Genomic DNA, 22,867 nt, shown 5'->3' with positions numbered 1-22,867 from the left:
TACCTTACAGTTAGTTTCTGTCACCTGGCTCCTGCAATTCTGGTATCCAGCTACTCTCATTGAATTCAGAATTCCCAATTCAGTGGCCACAGTTCCCACTACACTGACTTGTGTACAGGGAAGAGCAATCACCAAGTCCTCAAGAATGCCTGGGCTCCCCTCAGTTATTTCTCACAGTTGTCAGGAAAAGTATATCTCCAAATATGGGTGACAAGATCTTAAGTGACAAATCCACTCTGACATTGAAATCCTCTAAGTCTTACAATCCATATGTCTACATTAAATCAAGACTGGTCTGACACTTCTAACTCATTCACTGTGAGCCATTTTTCAAATCATGGTTCAGCCAACTATATATGCTTTGAAAGCCTTTTCTAAGTCCCCAAGCTCTAAAATTAACTGCACTTAGTAAACTCATATCAATAAACTCAGCCAGATCCAACTGTGTGTTCCCCTCCTTGTTATCCCATCTCTAATATGTGCTTCACATGTAAACTCCAATTTTCTTGGATAAGCTGGAAAACTCAAATTGTTCTTATGGAATATGGTTCATCTCTTCATGGTTCACATGTTGCACTTAACCCTGGGGCCTTCTGGTTTCAGACTCTAATTATAGGATTAGAACCATGAGGAATGAAGGGTTAGGTCCAGAGTAGAGGATTATTCCTTTGCCATACAACTGGCTGGTGTGGGGATGAAGCTATTATTTTTCCTTAGGTAATGCAAGGTTAACTCCTCAGATGATTTTGAAGAAGTTGCTTCTACTGGCAAAGACTATCATTGGAATTTAGGGATTCATTTTCTCTAAGTTCTTCAGTCTTTACTTATCTTCCCAATTCAACGAATTTCTTCCAAATGAATGTCCTTACATTAAGAGTAGACATCCTATGAAGATGACAATTCAATGTGAGTTGTAATTAAATCACCTAAAGGATAAGATTCTGGGTTTGATTTTAAATGAAAATAAGCTCTGCAGCTATGGGAGATAAAATCTCTCTCAAGACAGAAAAGCTTTCAAGTATATTTGTGTGGCCCTCAGCCCTGGGCCCAACTTTTTCTCTCCCCACTTTGTTCTACAACATTAGGAGCAATGTTTTTATATGCATTAATTTAGAACAGAATATTTGCAATAACATATATGTAATCACCCAAATTCTTGTTTTTTGTGCTTGATTGGGAATTTAGAAAGGGGATTTTTTTTTATACCTCTTTAGTCATATCATGTCATGGACTATCATGCTCTCTTTACTACTGAAAAGAGAATCATTAATGTTTTTAAGTCAATATAGTAGAGAGTCAATTTTCAAAAATATAGAATTCAGAAAATTCATTCAAGATTTGTTCTTCAAGAACTACTCTCTAGAGAAATAGAACTCATGGTACAAACATACGTATGTGAATGTAATTTATATTATAACCAAGCAACTCACACAATCATGAAAGCTGAAAGTCCAAAATATACAGAGCTAAAATCTCAGTATGTCCAAAGACCACAAGAGTGCCTGCAAGAGTCCCATTTCCAAGGCCATCAGGGAGTGCTGTAGTGCAGTTCAGTGGCAGAGAACTTGCTCAACATGCACAAGACTTACTGTTGATGCCAAGCTCTTTAAAAAAAATGGTGTTGTGGGGGAGTAAAATAGAAGAGTACTCTTCTAATAAGATAAAGTTTAGCATTTTGTTGTATTTAGGCCATTAACTAATTAGATAAGGTCCAATACAAACCATTTTACTCAGTCTAAATGTTAATCACATCCAAAAATGTCCTAATGGAAATATATAAAATAATGTTTGAGCATATATTTGGGGATCCCATGACCCAGCCAAGTTGATGTAAAAAAATAGAGCATCATAAGGAGCTAGAATCAAAGCTGTGCATTCTTAACGTCTCACTCTCTAGCAAGCCCCATGTTCATCACATCCAGTAATGGTCACCTGTCCATAATGTTTTGCCTGCTGCTTTTCTCTTTCCCATTATCATTCCTGCTTCAGTAGCATGTATCCCTCACCTGGGCTCCTCTAGCAGACTTGTAATTTCCCTCCTATTCTCCACAGTGGTTTCTCCAGCCCATTTTGTGGTCTTCCAGCATACTATCCTTAAAAAAAAAGCGCCAAATATGCCATTTTGCTACACAAAACACTTTGAAAGTCACCTATTGGCTGTCAGACTACTCATATGCTCCTTGAAACAAGATTAGAAAAGTTCCCACAGTATTGTGGACGTTATATTATTTAGGAGTCCAAATAGATTTTGTTCATCAATATATTTTATGTTAGAAATTCCATGAGACCTTTTTTTAAAACACAGGAACACATACTACTTATTCCATCATTTCATTGACCATCAAAATAATGGCATCACCACATATAATATAGCTCTGAAGAACCCAGGGCACATTCCTGAGAGAATGAGTGTTAAAAGAAAAATGCCAACTTATTATTATGAATATTACTTTGACCTTGTGGGACTCCTGATAGGGTTTCAATTATCACCAGTATTTCAAAAGCATACTTGGGAAAGTGCTTCTCTACATTGAAATCAAACAAGAACGGTCTCCATTAACCAAATAGATCTCCACCTTCCCGTCCCCTTAACTTTATTCCTTTGTCTTGATCCTTTCTGACAATCTATATGCTATTTTAGAAGATATATTCTCTGAATTAAAACATGTAAGTTGCAGATAAATGGACGAAACTTGAGATCATATATTAAGTAAATTTAGCCTAATTCAGAATGTCAAGTTTTATGTTTTCTCTTATATATGAAAGTTAGAAAAAAATGCAAAAAAAGGGGAAAAAGTATTGAAGGAATTGTTAGTCAATGTTTTCTAATTGTAACCAAAATAACTGAAAAGAACAACATAGAGGAGAGAAAGTTATTTTGGCTCAAGTTTTATAGATTTATTCCATATCTAAATTGCTTTGGGGCACAAATGAGGCAGGTATCATGGAGAAAAGGTGTGGTGGAAAACCACAGCTACCTTCATTGCATTCAGAAGGCAAAGACAGGAAAAGCTGAAAGGGTCACAGGGAAAATGAACCCTTTCAGGGCATGCCCTAGTGACACACCAACCATGATACACCTGCCCATAGTTACCACTAAGTCAGTCCATTCAGACTAGGATGAACCAATTAGGTTACAGCTCTCATAATACAATCATTTTATCTTGAATATTCTTGCATTAGCACAGGAGCTTTTTGAGGGACAACTCATGTCCAAATCATAACATTGTATCCCTGGTCCCCAAAAGCTCACATCTCTCTCAAAACACACACAGAAAAATGAGTTTACTCACTCTCCAAGAGTCTCATAGTCTTAACAGTTGGCCATTGTTCCAAAAGTCCATGTCCAAAGTCTTCTCTGAGACTCAAGGAAAACTCTTGACTGTGAGTCATTGTAAAGATGAAAAACAAATTTATTGTTAATTCATGGTAAATAGGGACTAGGAAGAAAATACAGGTACTTTCGATTAGGCAGAGGAGAGTGAAGAGGGGTGATGGTATGGGGGTAGGAAGGATAGTAGAATTAGTCAGATATTATTTCCATATGTGCATATATGATTATACAATCAGTGTGATTCTACAACATGTACCATGGGGAAGTTACACTCCATTTATATATGATGTGTCCAAAATGCATTCTACTGTCATGTATAACTAATTAGAACAAATTTAAAAATTACATAACCTTAAAAAGATAAATAAATAAATAGTTAAAAGGTTAAATATATCCAATGTACAGAAGCAAAGAGTACATCTTCCATTCCAAAATGGACAAATACGACAGAGACAAAAGAGATGGGATGAAAACATGACAAAAACTCAGCCAAACAAATAAGCCTTACATCTCCACCTCTGGCGTCTGGGGAACTTGGTGGTAAGATGTGATTTCCTAAGGATTTGGACAGCCCCGCCTCTTTAGTCTTCCTAGTTGCAGTGCACACATATTCTCAATAGTCTGAGCCTCTGCACAGTCAGAAGATCATTTCAGTGGTAAGTTCATATTACAGGCATCTCTTAATTCCTGGGATCTTCATTTAGGTTTTGTTGTTATGATCACGACTTCATGCCTCACCCCTTCATGGTCAACCAACAGGGACATTGATCTTGCTACACTTTGCCTGGCCTCCCTGTCACTCCACTAAAATCTTGGTGGACGCATTCATGGCCCTTACCTTGGGCATTTTGTATTTCACCAGAAGTGACAACCTGTCGATGATGTTAATGTCTGCTACCAGTTGGGGAAGTACCAGGGGCCCCTGTCATCACAACAGCAGTATCTTAGGTCCTGCGTGGCTGAGCAGGGTGAAACAGCTTCCTAGGCCCCCTGGTGAAAGCAGGGGACCACCAAGATCTTTTCTCAAAGGATTTTTCCTCCACATTATCCAGTAGGCAATGTGCGCTGTCTTGCAGATTCCTGAGATGACCTCAGCCATCTTTTCTACTGTGCCTGTACAAAGTGCTCAACATCTCTGCAGTGATCATGATCTCCTTAAAATCACATTTTTCTTGAGCACAGATTTACATGCACTTGTCTAGTCAAACTGAAGTTTCTAAAATTCTTCAGATATGATTTCTGGTCCCAAATTTTCACAGTAAACCTGGCTAAAAGCTGGGGACAATATCCACACCACTGATTGAATTCTTTGCTACCTTGAAATTTCCTCAAGAAGAAGTCTATCATCTTTAGATAGAGTCTCACATGAAGTTACAGAACACGGGCAGGATGTAACAACTTCTTTGCCACAACGTAACATGAATGGACTCTAGTCAAATGTCCAAGGGAATCCTTATTTCCCTCTTAAACCTCATGAGCAGTTTTTATCACCGCATTCTAGAATTCAGAGTTTCCACCAGAGTTTCCCATTAAACTCTATTTACAACATTCTAAAGCTTTTCAAGCTTGCAGCTCCAGATTTTTAAAAATTCTCCCCTAAATAAGCTCCAAAAGATTCTGAATCGTATAGTCAGGTTAGCCACTGCTTCTAAGTACCGATTTTCATGTTAAAAATTTTGGATTTTTCTGTCAAAAAGACCTTAGAAGTGGGAAAGTTTACTTTTGTTCACAGTTCCATAGATTTGATCCATGTTCAGTTGAGTCCATTGCCCTGGGCCTAAGTGAGGCACAACATTATGGCAGGAGAATTCCATGGAGACCACTGCTACATCCATGGCAGCTAGGAATGAGAGTAGGAAAGGGGAAAGGGTCACAGGGAAGATAAAACTATATTTCTAGGGCACATCCCTACTGACCCACCTTCTCCAGTCATGTCCCACCTGCCTACAGTTACCACCCTGTCCCTTCAAACTTGGGTGAACTGGTCAAGTTACTACTCCTGCAATCCAATTCTTTTACTTCTGAATATTCCTGCATGAATATAGGAGCTTTGGGGGCACATATCTAACTCATAACAGGGCAAACATCATGAAAATAGAAGGGAGACCTGTAGAGTACTGGAATGGTCCATAGGGAGTTTTGAAAGGAGTGAAAGGGGAAGTACTGAAAAATTACACTGACCAAATCAAATTGTTACATTGAATGCATGTATAACCATGTCATACAAATCCCAGTATTAGGTAGAATTTTAATATAGCCATAAGAATATGGAAAAAAAGAAAAATAAATTAAAAAATGAGTCCTAACCCCAAGATTATCTTAACTAATAAAATGCTGAAGTGCTTACCAACTTGAAAAATAAATAAAATATGCCTTCTTAGAAGAAAAACAATCTCTTTTCCTTTGTGCAAGTTTTCAAGATGAATCACTATGTGTGTATGTATGTGTGTGTGTCTGTGTGTACACACACATGTGCACATGCACGTCTTTCCTCAGAATTTTAAAAAGCTTCCTTCATAGTGCTTATATATTTCTCCTTCTGTTATCGCTCTTTATACATTTATCTTGTTCCTTTCTGGTTCATATATACTGTGTTTACCTTTCCAAAACCAATTCCCTCTTTGGTTATCACCACCCTGATTTTGCTTTGAGGAAACACCCCTCCCTAAATGTACACAATTTCATGGTATTATCAATTTACAAACCCACCTTTCCTGGCCAAAGTGTGAACACATGACCCAAAGCAGTCCAGCCATATTCTCTGCTCTAGAATTTCAATTATGAGCAGAGTCAAAATGTATTTGGTGCTCACTCAATTTGACAGAAGTGATTTGAATAGAGATTGTCTCATTAGATACAGTTTCCTAAATTTCCATAGCTGCCTCATTTTCTGTACTGGTTCTTTTCTCTGTTTTGAGAACTATACCGTATTCTTCCTATTAAGTATTTTTGTTCCTTATTTAACCATGATAATTTCCTGTTTCTTACAGTCAAGGAATTCTAATAACTATTTGCCTCAATACACATATGCAATATAAATATAAACCCACACAAATGCAAGTTCCATGACAGTAGGGCACATGTGATCTTAGCAATTTTCTAAAATTCTGCCAACCACACACACACACACACACACACACACACACACACACACACACATACCATATAACCACACAAAGAAGTCAATAATAACTTGAAAAAGTTAAATTCCATGAAAAATTTATTATCACAACTTTCCTAATTTAATGACATCATCTCTTTGCTAGCGATGGCAAATGAAAATTACTTAGAATGCCAAACTCTACAAAATCTGAGGCTTTTAGACATCATGCTACCTGTGGGCAATTATAACTTCAATTCCACTTACTTCCATCTAATTCCACCTACTGCCACCTCGAGTCCCCAATTTCCATTAATACTTCCATCACTTCCAAAATAAGTTATGCCTGCTAATAAGACAAAATGTTATTGACCAACCCTATCTGTAATCAGTGATGCCAAGAGTGCACTTCCAGAAGCAATTTAAAAAGGCATTCAGCTACAAAAACAGAAGAGCAGCATAAACAAGAAGCTCCCTCTGATGACATTGCCCCATCCTGTCTGGTCATATTGCCGTGAACTGGACTGATTCAGGAGGTGTTTCAGAAGCTGATGAAATACAGTAGAAATAATAAAAATCATTGATAATTATAATAAAAATGAATGCAAGTGTCTTTTGCCAGATTTTTTGTTTTAAAATGTTTGCTTATTCTAATGTTTTGCTCTATTTTTCACATAATAATCCTTTATCACCTTAAATTATTATTTCTAATAAAATATATATTATTTTATTAGAAATAATAGTATATATTTATTATTATATATAATAATAAATACATTATTTAGTATATATTTCAAAGTAAATGCTTTGTTTTGTTTTCTTTTTACCTAAAATGATCTAATTTAGTCAAATAAACCTATACTAAGCCTGAACATCAGCTAGAGTAGTAGATGCATTTTTTGACATATTTTAATTGTGCACATGATGAATTTTAATGTAAAAAAACACTTTGATCAAAATCTTGAGGGCAGTTATATCTTCTGGGGCTTAGTTAATTTCTTAATGTTTTGAAAGAAGAAAGAGTATCTTGACTATATGAATCACTCAGAATTGTGTATATAACTTGTAGTGTTAACCTCTCATCAGAATCTTGAATTTTAAAAAATATTTTATTTATTTTAGTATTTTAAATACTTACTTATCTTATTCAGACATGTGTCCTATATTCATATATGAATACACAACCAGTAAAAGTATACATCATGCACAACCTTAAGAATGGGAAGTTATATTCAGGTTGTGTATTAAGTTATATTCCATATATGTATAATATATTAAATTACACTCTACTGTCAAGTATATCTAAAAAGAACAAATAAAAAAAATTTAAATACTTATTTGAGTGTTTAGAGTTACTCTCTTCTTATTTATATACTATATGGTACAGGTTTGCTTGCCTCTGAGAGAAATATATTTCCATGTAAAATAAGCTGGATTATACATAGATGCAATTATATTACTGTTAAGAATAAGAGTCTTTAAAACAATTAGCAAAAGACTTGAATAGACATTTATCCAAATTTATAAAAATACCCATCAGTATTTGAAAACAATTCTCATTGTCTTGAGTATCACATTAAGAAAACGTGATTCAAACTACAATAAGATATCACTTCATTGGGCTGGGGATATAGCTCAGTTGGTAGAGTGCTTGCCTTGCATGTACAGGGCCCTGGGTTGGGTCCCTAGCACCACACACACACACAAAAAAAGATATTACTTCATACTCACTAGTAAAAAAGAGGTAATAAGGAGTGTTAGTCAGGATGTAGTGTTAGATGATGAAGCTAAACTGGGCAAATAGCATAAAGAAACTCCTTCAAAAAGTTAAACAACAAATGTTTGCTATGGTTTGTACCCAAAAGGTCCATGTGCAAGAATCTTGGTTTCTAGAATTTGTTGGAACATTTAAGTGGTAAACACTAGTGGAAACTAATTAGGTCATTGGAATAAACTAATGCTGGTCTCTCAGAATGAGTTAGCTTTCAAAAGATATATGTTATAAAGTGAGGCTACCCCACATGCTTGGCTCCTTCTGTACTCATAGAGTTCCCTTTCCATTTCTCTGCTATGTTGTCATGCAGCCAGAGGACTGATTCCATGATCTTTGGGCCCTATGGTCACAAGACAGGCACATTATTTCTTTGTAAAGTATCCAGCCTTGGTATTTTGTTGTATTAATAGAAAACAGACTAATGCTCCACATGATCCAGAAATTCCACTCCTGGGTATGGAGTCAAAAAAAATTTATTTTAAAGTAACCAAAACGATATGTTCACACAAAACTTCATACACAAATATGCATATAGCAGCATTACTCACATTACCATAAGGAGGAAAGGAAAAAAAATTTCATCAAGTGGTGAATGTGTTAACAAAATATGAAATATTTATGCAATTGATTTTTATTCAGCCATAAAAAGAAATAAATTCCTGATATAGGCTGCAGTCTGGATGAATCTTGAAAAGATAGTGAAATTCAAATTCCAAAATTATTATGAAAGTATCTAGTCACAATTTATATGAAATATCCAGAATAGGTGAATCTACACAGTCATAAAATAGTGGTTGCAAGAGCTATGTGGCTGATGGAAGGGCTAGGGGATGTATCGAATGAGCATGGGATTTCTTTTGTGAACACATTAACTGTTCATTTTAAATGGATGAATTCCATGGTATGTAAATTAGACCTAAATGAAACATTTACAAAAGAAAACAAAAAAGCAACATTAAAGCCTTCAATATGAAGGGGGGTGCAGGACAATATGAAGGAGGGGGAAATCAGAGATGCAAGTAGAGACAGGTTTACTGAAAGTGGTTTAAAGTTCAAGAATTTAATCTTTATTCTATGTACCAGAGTGCAGCTTGCCAATTGTTTTGGTAAATAAACTTTTATTGGAGCACAGCCCACTCATCCATGTAGTATTGTCTTACAGCTGTTTTTACACTGCAATGACTGAGTTATATAGGTGCAACCTGACACCCTCTGATCAGAAAATCAAAGTATTTACTACTTGGTCATGTAAATGAATGTATTCTGACCTCTACTGTTAAGGTTTGAAGTTATCCCCATTAAGTTCTTGTGCTGGAAATTTAACCTCAACATTCATTTGCTAATGTATTTGAAGGTGAGGCCTTTAGGAGGCCAATGAGAACAGATAAGATCATGAGGAGGTGCCCCCTTATGGCATCAATGGCTTTATAAAAGGGAGAGACCTGATCGTGCAGGCTTGCTGGGTCACACCATGTGATGCCCCCTGCCATGTTACAATACAGCAAGAAGACCCTCACCAGATGCTGGCACCTTGCTCCTGAGCTTTCCAGACTTCAGAAATGTGAGCAGAATAAAATTTTATTATTTATCCATTGTCCAGTATTGGATATTTTGTTATAGAAACATAAAATGAACTAAAATCCCTTCTATGTACAGGGCAAAGACTTTGAAGATTTTTAGAAAGAAAACTATGATTGCCACTTAGAGATTGAAAAAGTAGAAAAGTATATTTGAAAAAGTAGAAACAGAAAGCACACACTTGCCCCTGTACCTTATTTCTTCTTCTCACAGGACTCTCAGAACTCTGTCTACCTCTTTCTCTTCTATAGCGCAGTCACCTCTGCTTATACCTCCCGATTCTCTCTTTGGTCAGGACTCCACATGGCCTTTCACTTTAGAATTTCTACCTGTCCCTGAGACTGAACAGATCACAGGCCACTTTGTGATAAGATTTTTAGAGAGCAATAACAATTTCATAGGTCCCAAAATTCCAGAAGTCATACAAAGATCTTATAAAATTCTTATTTCTTTGTGTTTTCAGTGCCTACCATGGTCCTGATGATCAACTAATGCTGAATGAATGAACGATAGTAGTCAATATGCTGTGTTTTTTTTTCTCTTTTATTTTGAGAGTCTTTTGGGATCATCTTCATCTTTTTTGTGGAAGCCCTGGCCTTTCCTTACCTGCTTTCACTACCTTCTGGCTTTCCATAACTGAAACATGGTTCCAGGAACAAATGTTTAAACTAATAGCCATACCCCATGGACCCCCTAAACTCTCTGGCAGGAAGTGCAGAGCACACTGTCCTCTCACTCTGGCCTGAATTCCATTGCACGCATGCAATCAGTTCCTCCTACTTTGGAAAATGAATTCAGCATGTGTATACTTATTCTCAGAGCACAGAGATCTAACCCTGACTCTGCACCTAGGTGTAGGCAAAAGTAAACTCATTAATCAGAGTCCTGATAGGGAAATACCAAACACATCAGTTCTTGAGGAAGAAAGCTATAGCAATGTATGAGCCATGCTTTGCCAAGATGTGGTCACACTCTTGGTGATTGGAAAACTGGTGAGTAATTTCCCATGCTGCCAGTTAATCGTGGGTCAGGGCACTCCATCACCCTGAAGGAGGGCCAGGATCTGGACCCTAACTTCCTCACCTAGTGATTCACTGCTTGCTGTTAAACACCAACTGTAAGTAATCAGAGAGACAGTCAGACGAAGAATGTATTTGTAGCTTTTCTTTGAGTTAGTCCTATAGATATAATGTATTTAAATATTGAATATAAAATATGCTATTAATTTTGAAAAGTGGGTGGGTGGGATTGTGAGTCACATAAAAGATAAATCTGAATAAATTTCAGATGACCTTTTTTAACAAAACATTGTTTTCCTTTAAAGTGATAATGAGCTGGGATTGTAGCTCAGTGGTAGACGTAGGCTACATGCATGAGACCCTGGGTTCAATGCTCGGAACCATAGACACACACACAAATGATACCACTCCATACCCCAAACAATTAAATTATCCTTAACACTTAAAATATGAGACCTCAAGGATAACAGAATAATTTTCCTAGAAGAAAAGATGAATTATAAATGTTTTAAGGATGTGGCCCGGAGTTCCTTCAGGCTTTTGCAGAGCTTCAAAGGTATATGTGATATATGAAATTACCGGGTGCCTTTGCCTCCAGAAATACAGACTGAAGGTCTAGCTTCAAGGTACAGGACCCAGTGTGCTAGTCTTTTTTCCCCGTTATTATAACAAAATAATTGAGATAAATTAACTTTACCAGAGAAAAGGCTATATTGCCTCAGTTTCAGAGCTTTCAATCCATAATCTATTGGGTTGGAATGAGCCAATACATTTTATCAGGAGTGTATGGTGGAAGAAACTGTTCATTTCATGATAGCCAGGCAACAGAGAAAGGGAGGGAGGAAGGTAGGGAGGGAGAGAGAGAGAGATAGAGGGAGAGAGAGAGAGAGAGAGAAAGAGAAAGAGAGAGCTAAATCTAGTCCCACCTAAGTTTTAATAGCATAGCTAAGAAAACTGGGGGCATTGGGCAGTTAGTTGTTTTTCTCTTTAAAATAAAAGAGGGAACTGCTATTAAAGAAAGGCAAATTACACATGCTATCTTTTTCTATGTTGTTCTAGTATTACAGAATCCCTGAGACTACCAATTTGTAAAGAATAGAGATATATTTTTATGGCAAATCCAAGTTTGAGGGCTCACAACGAGAGAGGACTTTCCTGTTGTGGGATAACATGGCAGAAGGCATCATATGATGTGAGAGAGCAAGAGGGGATGAACTTTACTTTCACAATACACAATAGTGTTGTGATAACAACTAATTGAGACTTAATCACGTCTTAAAGATGGCACCTCTCAAAACTGTTGCACTGGGGTTTACATTTCAAACACATAAACTTTGGGGGACACATTAAAGTAATAGCATATGTAGGCTACATACTGAATGATTCCACTTATATTTGTATGCATAAAATATTCACAGTAAATGAGTCAATTGACATACAAAATAAATTAGTGGCTACCTAAAGCTGATGAATAGGGGCAATGAAGGGTAACCACTAAATGGTGCAGTGTTTCTGCCACCTCCTCCTGTTCCTCCTCCTCCTCCTCCCCTTTCTTATTCTCCTCCTTATCTTCCTCCTCCTCCTTCTTACTTTGTGTGTGTGTGTGTGTGTGCGTGCACACACACACACACACACACACATGCATGTTGGTGCTGGGGATGGAACCCAGGCCTTCAAGCATGCTAGGCAAGTGTTATACCACTGAGCCACAAAACCAGCACCAGAGTTTCTTTGTGGAATTACAAAAATGCTCTAAAATTGATTTTAGTGATGGTTACACTAGTTTTAGTTTTACAACTAAAACTATTTTAAATGGGTGAAGTGAATTAGACCTCAATAAAACTGTGACTTCTTAAAAAAATAAGAGCTTGCTCATAGCACAGTTTACTTTTAGATAGAATCTGAGAAAGGCTTCAAGTAAAATTTGATTTTAAAGCTGATACATTTGACTCTATAAAATTTGATTAAGAATATTTTGGATAGGGAGAATAACAGGACTGAAGCAAAGAGGTAGGAAATTACAAGATGACTCCAGGGAACAGTAAGTTCAGCCATGGATGGTGTCATATTAAAGAAGACCTTGAATTAAGGTGGTAGCACCAGACTTTGGGCCATATAGGATGAGAAGTAACTGCCCTCGACTGAGCTAATTTATATGATGAACAACACGGTAAAAACCAGAGGAAAGAGATTGGGGAAAAGGAGAGCTGATAGAAGGTTTTGCAATGTCCCAGTTCACTGATATGAATGCAGAGGGAGCAACCAGAGCTTTACTTAAAGCTATAAATTCTGGGATTTTAAAAACTGTGGGTTTATTTTATTTTTAAATTTTGTTTTAATTAGTAATACATTACAGTAGAATGCATTTTGACACATGATACATAAATGGAGTTTAACTTCTCATTTTTCTGGTTGCACATGATGTACATTTGAACTGGTCATGTAATCATACATGCACTTAGGGTAATAATGTCCAATTCATTCCACTTTCTTTTCTACACCCATACCCCCTCCCTCCTTTCATTTCTATCTGTCTAATCCAAAGTAACTCTATTTTTTCCTATAGCCTCCTCCCTTATTGTGAATTAACATCCACATATCAGAGAAAATATTTGGCTTTTAGTTCTTTGGGATTGGCTTATTTTGCTTAGAATAATATTCTCCAGCTCCATCCATTTATCTGCAAATGCCATAATTTTGTTGTTCTTTAAGACAGAGGAATATTCTATTCTGTATATACACCACAGTTTCTTTATTCATTCATCTGTTGAAGGCCATCTAGGTTGGTTCAATAGTTTAGCTCTTGGAAATTGAGCTGCTAAAAACATGGATGTGGCTGTATCACTGTAGTATGCTGATCTTAAGTCTTTTGGGTATAAACCAAGGAGTGGGATAGCTGGGTCAAATGATGGTTCCATTCCAAGTTTTCTGAGGAATCTCCATACTGCTTTTCCAAGTTACACCAATTTGCAGGCCCACCAGCAATGTATGAGTTTACCTTTTCTCCCACATCCTCATCAACTTTATTGATGCTTATACTCTTGATATTGCCATTCTCACTGGAGAGAGATGAAATCTCAATGTAGTTTTGGTTTGCATTTCTGTTATTGGTAGAGATGTTGAATATTTTTTCATATATTTGTTGATCGATTATATTTCTTCTTCTGTGTAATGTGTGTTCAGTTCCTTAGTCTATTTAGTGATTGGGTTATTTGTGGGGTTTTATTGGTGTTAAGCATTTTGAGTTCTTTGTAAGGTTTATTTCTTATTTACAGTTGTCCTCAATAAACATGTGATGATAAAAGATATTGTTAGATAGGTCAAGAAATCCAAGGTAATGCTTCAGGTGTGAAAGATGGCAGCCCCATGACCTGAAAGAAAATGGGGCAAGGGTATGAGGTAAGAGAGGGATGGCATACATGCAGGTGGCTCTGGTGTTGCAGACACCTACAAAATTGGACATGAGGTATTTGAACTGCAGAGAAAGATCATGAGTTAGCCCTAAGAACTTTTGAGTCAATCAAATGAGGTTGAGTGTTGACAGCACTGGAATAAGGGTATTGGGAAGAGAATAGAAGAAAAAATAGATTGCAATCAAAGAAAGAAAATCCCCTTTGGAAAAGGAGAATAAAAGAGATTTCTGATGTCAGTACAGAGTCAAAGATGTCAAACTTTCGCAGGACAGGCAGCTAGGTGCACAGTTACATCACAGAAGAATAGATTCTCTGGAAGAGTTCAAGGATTTCTAAAAGGGAGGGGGAACCTGACTCAGCACCAGTGGCATGCATAATGGAAAAGAATTTCAGCACATGCCAAATAAAGTTATAGACAGAGGTTTAGTTAGGAAAATAGATACACATTCAAGGGAGAATGGGGGCAATCTCAAGAGAGATGTCTTTGGGGTAAAGCAAAAAATACACATCCAAGAGAAACTGAAGGCTATGTCCAGAGGGAAATAAGCAATCTATTGGAGTGAGGTATTAATATTTATAGGAGTCCTATGCTAGGGGCTGGACTAGAGGTGGAGCCAGTAAACAAGTACATAATTTTGCATAAGTTTTTCCTTTGCTTGATGATTTCCCTCATTTTACAAGGATGAGGGCCAAGGGCACGTTGTTCAAGAATTACAACTATTCCTGAGGGCATTCAGCATTTCAATGGCTCACAGATGTGAGAATCGTGTACCTTTGAGACTTGGTGTATCTTTCTTTTAATCCTAAATCCCTCTCTCAGTTACACTTAAATTCTAGAAAGAAATCACTGTGTCAGAACAAGGTTGGGAGTTGACAGAAGAGTAGCAGTCAGTGAGTATTTAATGCATGGCCAGTTTGATTTTCCAGGTAGCCTCGGTCACCAAAAATATAAACTGTCTTCATAGCTGCATGCCTTATAAAAGATAAAGCAAGGTTAAATAAATGCATATCTAAACTCTAGACTTTTTGCTGTCTTTTCTACATATAGGTGTTGATGAATACTGTTCAAGGAGAAAGAAAAGGAGAACCAACATTTTTAAGCAGTATGGGCTAGGAAGGATGTTTTCACTATTGTTTTTAATCTTAAAGCATCAATTGGAGACAATCAACATTTCCTACATTTTTGTTTAGGTGTAGATGGACACAACACAATGCCTTTATTTTTTATGTGGTGCTGAGGATCATTCTCAGGTCCCGCCCGTGCTAGGCGAGCGCTCCACTGCTGAGCCACAATCCTAGCCCCATTTCCTACATTTTATAGATTCAGAAAGTGAACCTTGGGCTAAAGAAATCACCAAAGGAGCAGGAACTTATTTGGAGCTCTTTCATTTCCCCCCATCAATGAACCCAAGTCTATTTACTCACCACTTATAAAAGAGCCCAATAAATTGAGGACAAATTGTTGGGGCAAGGAAAAAGATTTACTTGGTAAGCTGGCAAAACTGAAGATAATCGACTAGCATCTTTTAAACCCACTCTTCACACAGGCTTTAAGCCCCCTTTATCTATAGCTAAAGGGAAAGAAGGGTATTCAGGTTAGGAAATGATGATAAAACCGGGTGGCTGGTAATCTGTTGATTTGACACATCATGGGATCATCAGTAATGAAGCGGGAGGAGAGAGATAAATCAACTTTGGGCTGTTAGTTTAAATGATTAACAAGGGCTGGGTGCTCAGGCAAACACAGACCCTGACTAGAAAAGAGAGGCCCTGGAGGCCATGAGACTGTTTTCTCTGAAGCATAGCCTGGGTACACTCCATGCCCTTCCAATTGTGGATTCTCTGCCAGTCTGAGAGCCCTGGAGGGAGGAGCCAGAGCCATGAAGCACTGGCTTCTGCTGCAGAACTGTGGGCACCCACAGGTGCAGTCACTGGGAGGTCATAGAAAAAAGGAGGGGTGTGCTTGCTGCCATCCATTCCTCCAGACAGCCTCGAGTTTTCAGCTCAAGAAAGCTGGAATTTGCAGGCAGTCAAGGCCACAGTTAAGTGAACACTGTACAGTGAAATGTGACTCTTTGTCAGGCAGGTGACAACAGGGTTTTTTTCTATACAGCCAGACTCTTTCAGTAATGACTGTAATGTCCCACACCAACAGAAGAGCCTCCCCAAGTGCCTCTACCTGCTGAAGGTCATTCAGCTGCAGCACAGAGATAATTTGAGCCTCTGTGATTGCCATAGCCAGGGAACACCACCCTTTTCCTTGGAATGTAATTCCTGTGCCTACTCACCCTTGCTCAGGTCTTAAGGCTGCTGACTCTCTACTGGAGCTTGAAGGTAAGAATATGGCTCAAAAGAAATGCTGTGCTTACCTCATTGTATTTTTCATCTTTTGCCATGTAGGTGTTACCAAATAGGTTAACTCAAGCCAGGTCCTACGGATACTGAAAACAATGGCATGAAAAGTGTGCGTGATAGATACCAAACTATTTGATCTAGAAATTCAGGTAATAACTCCCTAAACTTTCTCCCTGAAGTACTCTCTCCTCTGACAGTGCTTCTGCAGCCTAGCAAGGGATCTGAGGGAAGGTGAAAAGGGCCTGAAATTTCTTCCATGGCATGGCCCTCTGCTCCCCAGCACTACTCAGCTCTCTCCACACTCCTGTTGAACCTCCTTTCCTGAGCTTCAGTCAGGTTCCACCACGCCCTGTGACTGCCTCCAACACAGTAAGGCCATGGGGATGACAGCATATTAGACAGCCCCATCTTTAACTTCCCTAGTCCTCAGACAGCCATTTTTTCTCAGCACCCTGCATACTGTGGCCTGTTGAGCTCCAGGTGCCCTTCCATACACAGATGCTGACTTATGATGGGGTATTTTCTTGGTAAGTCTATCATAAATTGAAAATATAATAGATAAAAATGCATTGATAAAACCTACCTCCAACCATCTAGCTCAGCAACACAGCACACTGTAGAGTGTCAGCTGATTCCTCTTGTGATCATGGGGTTGGCTGGGACTTGTGGCTCTTTGCCATTGTCCAGCATCATGAGAGGATTTTACCACATACTGTGATCCTGGGCAATGATTCACATTCGAAATTCAAAGTAATATTTCTACTGAATGCATATGGCTATTTCATCATATAAAGTCATAATTCATAAGTCGAATGCAGTTAAGAACTAAATGCCTCTTGACTCTCATGCTCTCCTCGCCACACCTCAGCCCTCATCACCTGCCTAAATCACGATTTTCCCATCAGGGTTAGACAATGTGTTGACTGGATGATTCTCAAATCACCATCCCCAGGCCAGGGCTCTAGACCCACCTTCCCACCTGCCTAAGGGTTCCAGATATAGAGGACCCACCGGCAGCTCAGATTCCCCCTCAAATTGAACCTAGCCATGCAAAAACTGCTTCCCTCCAGTGCTCCCATTCCAAACAAATTCTCTGACTCCCCAGCTACCCCATCAGAAATCTGTTTACAAGCTTGACTTTCCCCCACCGCCCCTTCACCTCACATTAATCATTAAGGGACATTTATTCTACCTCCCAAAGATCTCTTAAGTCTGCATACTTCTTCTTGTCCCCTCTGCCTCACCACTAAGCAAAGATATGACCACCAACTCCATCTGAATTGCTGCAGAACTCTCCCACTGGGCTCCAGTCCAGTCTTTCCAGTACCCCATCCAGTGTGACCTTTCTAAAGTGCAACATGTCACCTTGGGCAGTCTCCAGCTTCGCCCTATTTGGTGACCTCCTATTGCCCTTAGAATAAAAGCATACCCTGAAAGGCCCTTGTAACATCATCCATGCTCACTTCTATACACTCCCCACCCTAAAGCTCTAAGCCCTAGAAATTATTTAACATGAAGATACCTTGTTCCCTTGTTCCTCTGATTCTTTGATAAAGTTTGAATGTGGTGTGTCCCCCAAGCCTCACCTCCACCCCCAACTCATGCAGGAGTTTGATCTCCAAACTATTATGTATAATATTAAAAAGGTAGAAACTTTATCTTACTATAGTGTTCAGAGGCAGGGCCTTTGGGAAGTAATCAGATTAGTTTAGGGTCATTAGGATGGAGTCCCCACAATCAAATTTCAGAGAGGTAGAGATACCACAAAAGGAAATACACATAAACTTCCCCTATGATATGTTACACCTGAGTGGACCTTTGCAAGAGCCTGTCCAGTGTTGTTTGGACTTCAGCCTCCAGAGCTGTAAGCTAAACAAACCTCTTTATAAGTAACCTAACTTAGATAGTTAATAATAAAAACAGAAGCTGACTAATACAGCCCTCACCTGCTTCTCTGTCTGAATGTGCCAGTCCTTTCCCATGATACTATCTAGATTTCTATTCTAATACAGTAATGCACAGTTTAATACATGACTATAAGTTTAATACATGACTATAAAGCAAACATCCTTGTATCTCACACCAAGGAAAGTATATTCTAAAAACTTGCCAACTTAAAAAGAAGCCCCCATTTGCTCTGTCCTCTAACATTTTAGAAGTAGCCACTGTCTTGACACTTAAGATAATCACTTCCTTTTTTAAAGTTCTATTTTGTTTACATTTTTATTATTGTTTTCCTCTTGTACAGTGTTGGAGGTTAAACCTGGGGTTTCTTGCATACTAGACAAGTGCTATACCACCGAACTACATCCTCTTCTCCCTTCTTTAGTTTCTTCAAAGTCTAATCACTTATGTGAACATTCCTGTGCATGCCTTTTCTTTAATATGTCTTTTTAGGTGGTTTTTAAAAATAGACTGACTCCTCTTTATTATTTTTTTCAAATGTCTTGTCATTTATTTGAAGTAAGTTTATTATTGTCCTGTAGACTTTCATGTGGTTTACATTTTAAATTAATTTATTTTTAATTGGTGCATTATAATTATACATAAAAGTGAAATTCATTTTGATATATTCATATGTGCACATTACATGGTTGGATTAATTTTATTCTGTTGTTACTCCCCTTTCCCATCCGTCCTCCCCTTTTCTAATTTTCCTTCCTCTATTCCACTGTACCCCCTTCTATTTTCATGAGATTCTCTCTTCTTTAATTGCTTATTTCTCTCTATATTTTGCATGTAAAAGAAAATTTTTGATCCTTAACTTTCTGAGTCTGGCTTTTTTCCCTCAGCTAGATGTTCTCCAGTTTTATCAATTTACCAGCAAATGATATAATTTCATTTTCATTTACGGTTAAGTAAATCTCAATTGTATTTATGTATGTGTGTGTGTGTGTGTGTGTGTGTGTGTGTGTGTGTGTGTGTGCGTGTGTGTGAATAGACAGATGGATGGATGGATAGATAGAAAGATAAATAGATCACTTTTTCTTTATCCATTCATCTATTGACAGGTACCTTGACTGGTTCCATAACTTGGCTTGTAAATTGTGCTGCTATAAACATTTGTATGGATGTATTGCTATAACATGCTAACCTTAATTATTTTGGATAAAAGTCAACTAGTAGAGTAGCTTGGTCATAGAGTGAGTCCATTCTCAGCCTTTTGAGTATTCTCCATACTGATTTCCAAAGTGGTTGTACTCATTCACAGTCCCGTCTACAATATATAACTATACATTTTTCCTCGCAACCTCAAAAGCATGTATTATTATTTATATTATTTGATGATTATCATTCTAATTGGACTGAAGTTTTGATTTGCATTTCCCTGATTGCTAAAGACATTGAACATTTTTTTTCATATAGTTTTTGGTCACTTGCATTTCTTCTTTTGAAAAATGTCTTTTAATTAATTTTTAATTTGTCTATTGATTGGGTTGTTTGATTTTGGTTTTGGTGTTTTTTGAGTTCTATCTATATTCTGCATAATAAACTCTTGTTGGAAGAGTAGCTGGCAAAGATTTTCTCCTCTCTTTGTGTTCTTAATTATTTCCTCTGCTGTGCAGAAGTTTTTTTTTTTAATTTGAAGCAATTCCATTTATTGATTATTGGTCTTATATAGTGATTTACATTTTTATTTCATTTTTGTGATATATTTTAATCTGAATTTCCTTTAAACCAATATTTGCTTACTGATTTGGGTTCAATGTATGTGGTAGGACCACTTCATAGGTACTGTGTTTTCTCCTGAGAGGCATACACTGTCCAATTGTCTTTCATTTCATGATGTAAACTATGCTATGGGGTTTCACCCTCTGGGAGGGCAAGGCAATTTGAAAGCTAGGTTTGGCCAAGCTGGGCTGCCAGTTCCCTCACCCATTCTATGGAATCGCTGAACCAGCTTCTTTTATTGAATTTCCAACAATTGTTTACTATTACATTTTCTGTAAGGACCCTTTAATCTCCAAAGTTCTGTCACTCACATTATGCAAGAATTAAGAACTAATTTATACAGGCATTTAGCCTAACACATGACAAATTAAAGTGTTTGATAAGTGCTGGGTTTTGACTATTATCATTTCATTAATAGTAGTATTAATAAATATCTCCTGAAATCCCAAGAGTAACCATGACCCACTACTTCTGTCTTCCTCCTTTTGTGCTTTTAAAAGCCTTCTATTCAATACAACTTGTCCCCGGCCTGGCCTGTAAGTCTGCATCATCTTCACTGTGATATCTCTGCAGAACGGGTGGGTGTGTGCCCCCTCCCAAACTTGCTTTTTCAGGCTTCCCTTCGTGGGGCACCCGTGCTGGCTGAGGGCTTTGAGCTCCAGCCCTTCTCTCTCCTGAAGTCTAGCTAATTGGCCACTGAGTCAACCCTCTGCATTCTCTGCCCTCTGCCTGCTCCTTGACTGGCTTCCTGGAACCCAAGGACCCTGGAGGTTTCTGGACCCTATAGAGTTGCCTAGGTGTTGATTTTTTTTGGGTGGGGCATGCTGGCTGGAGGAGCTGGGAGCTGGGAGACAGGCTGATGACTGGGTCAGGGCCAGCCAGGGGTGGAGGCAGAGACCAGCCCCTGTCTCCCTGGATCAAACTGTGATCCCCAGTCCCTTCCTCTGATAGTCCGGGGCCTGGCTTCTCCACCCTCTTTGGAATTTCCTATCTGCCTCCCTTTCATTTTGCACCCAGTCTCCCCAGAGGTTTCTCTGGTGTGGGGGGGGAAAGAGCCTACTCTAACCTTTCTCCCTGGTGACAGGACCTGACTTGGCCTGAGATGGCTGTGGTCCCACTGAGCCTGGGGTTTGGCTTGACCCTGTCTCCCTAAATTTCTCCACACCCACCTTCTGGCTGGGCAGCAAGGTCCCAGCTGGGATCCCCTCTTTGTCTGAGCCACAGAGCCATGGTCTGCGATGCTCCTCAGAGACCCCTGGGCTGGGGCCAGTCATGCCTGTGGGCTCTGGAAGAGGCTGAAAGATTAGGGATGAAGAGAGACAAGCACTGGCCTTCTGGGGCAGGAGTCAGGACCGATGCCTCTCTGGACTTAATTCTTAGGTGGTTTTGAGGGCCTCCAAAGCCACAGCACCTCACTGCTCGCCCCACTCCCCAGGCCCATCCCACACATGGGTTTGCATTTCCAGGCATCCTCCCCTGGTCCCCTCCCCCTGGGTGCCTTCTTGAGCTCCTTGGGCTCTTCCCCCAGCCCTCCTGGGCCCCCCCTTCCTCCTTGACCCACTTTAGTCCCCTGTTGCTCGGGGAGGGGAGTGCACATCTGGCTGCTCTGATCCTGGCTGTCTCTCCCAGCATCCCTTGGGGCGGGCTCTGGATGGAGCCAGCAGGCTTAGCATGCCTGGCCCCAGGGACTGGAAAACTGCATGCTCCTAGTGAAAGCCTCCCTGCCCCCTCCAAGAACAGACAGTTCTGGACAGGTGCCCCTGCCCAGGCCCTGGAGATCCCCTGCCAGGACCCAGCTCCAGTCCCCCCCAGCCCCAGGGAGAAGTGGCTTTAGAGGTTCCTCCTAAATTCTTGCCATGCACCATTCCCAGAGGGGAGGGGGGCAGGGCCAGGTCCTGGCCTCCACCCATTCTTCCCCTAAGACTCTGCTGGACAACCCAAAGCTCCAGTCAAGTCCTGTGCCTGCAGTTAATCTGTGTGACTTGGGGAGCTCCACCAGCCCTCTCTGGGCCTCATCTTTGCATTTAGGGAATGGAGCAGATCACTGACGTTTACCAAGCCTCACTGTGTTCCAGGGACTTGGCTGTACATTGATGACCTCATAGTCCCATGGGAATGCCATGAGCACACTTTCCTATTTGGAACGTGAGGCAACTGAGGCACAGGAAAAGGAAGGAACAAGCTTTTGAGGTCACTCATACATGGGGTCCCGGGTAGCCTGATGGGTGACTTGTCTTCACTCTGCCATTCTCTAATTGATCCTGGCACTGGGGCTATTAACTCTTCAGGGACTAGGTCAGGGCCCTCTGAGGACTTGAGATGGGGGCTTCTCCTTGGGGCTCCATTTATTCTGTCGTGCTCAGGTGCCCTGCCACCCTGCCACATGCCAGACTGTGAGAAGGTGAGTCCCCAGACAACCTAGCTGGAGACACCCCCTCCCCCATTCTGAGTCCTAGTCCTGGGGTTCAGGGACCTGACTCCAGCCTGACTGTGCCCTCGAATGAACATCACCCCCAGTACAGGGGGGGTCCCCCTCCCAGTATGCCAGCTGCAGGGCTAGGAGCAAACAGGAGTTTCCTGTTAGGACTACAGCAACCATTTCTCCCGTTTCCCAGCCAATGA

The sequence above is a fragment of the Callospermophilus lateralis genome, unplaced genomic scaffold (genome assembly GCF_048772815.1).
Source record: "Callospermophilus lateralis isolate mCalLat2 unplaced genomic scaffold, mCalLat2.hap1 Scaffold_160, whole genome shotgun sequence".
In the NCBI taxonomy this organism is placed as follows: Eukaryota; Metazoa; Chordata; class Mammalia; order Rodentia; family Sciuridae; genus Callospermophilus; species Callospermophilus lateralis.
Note: the sequence above shows the minus strand (reverse complement) of the source record.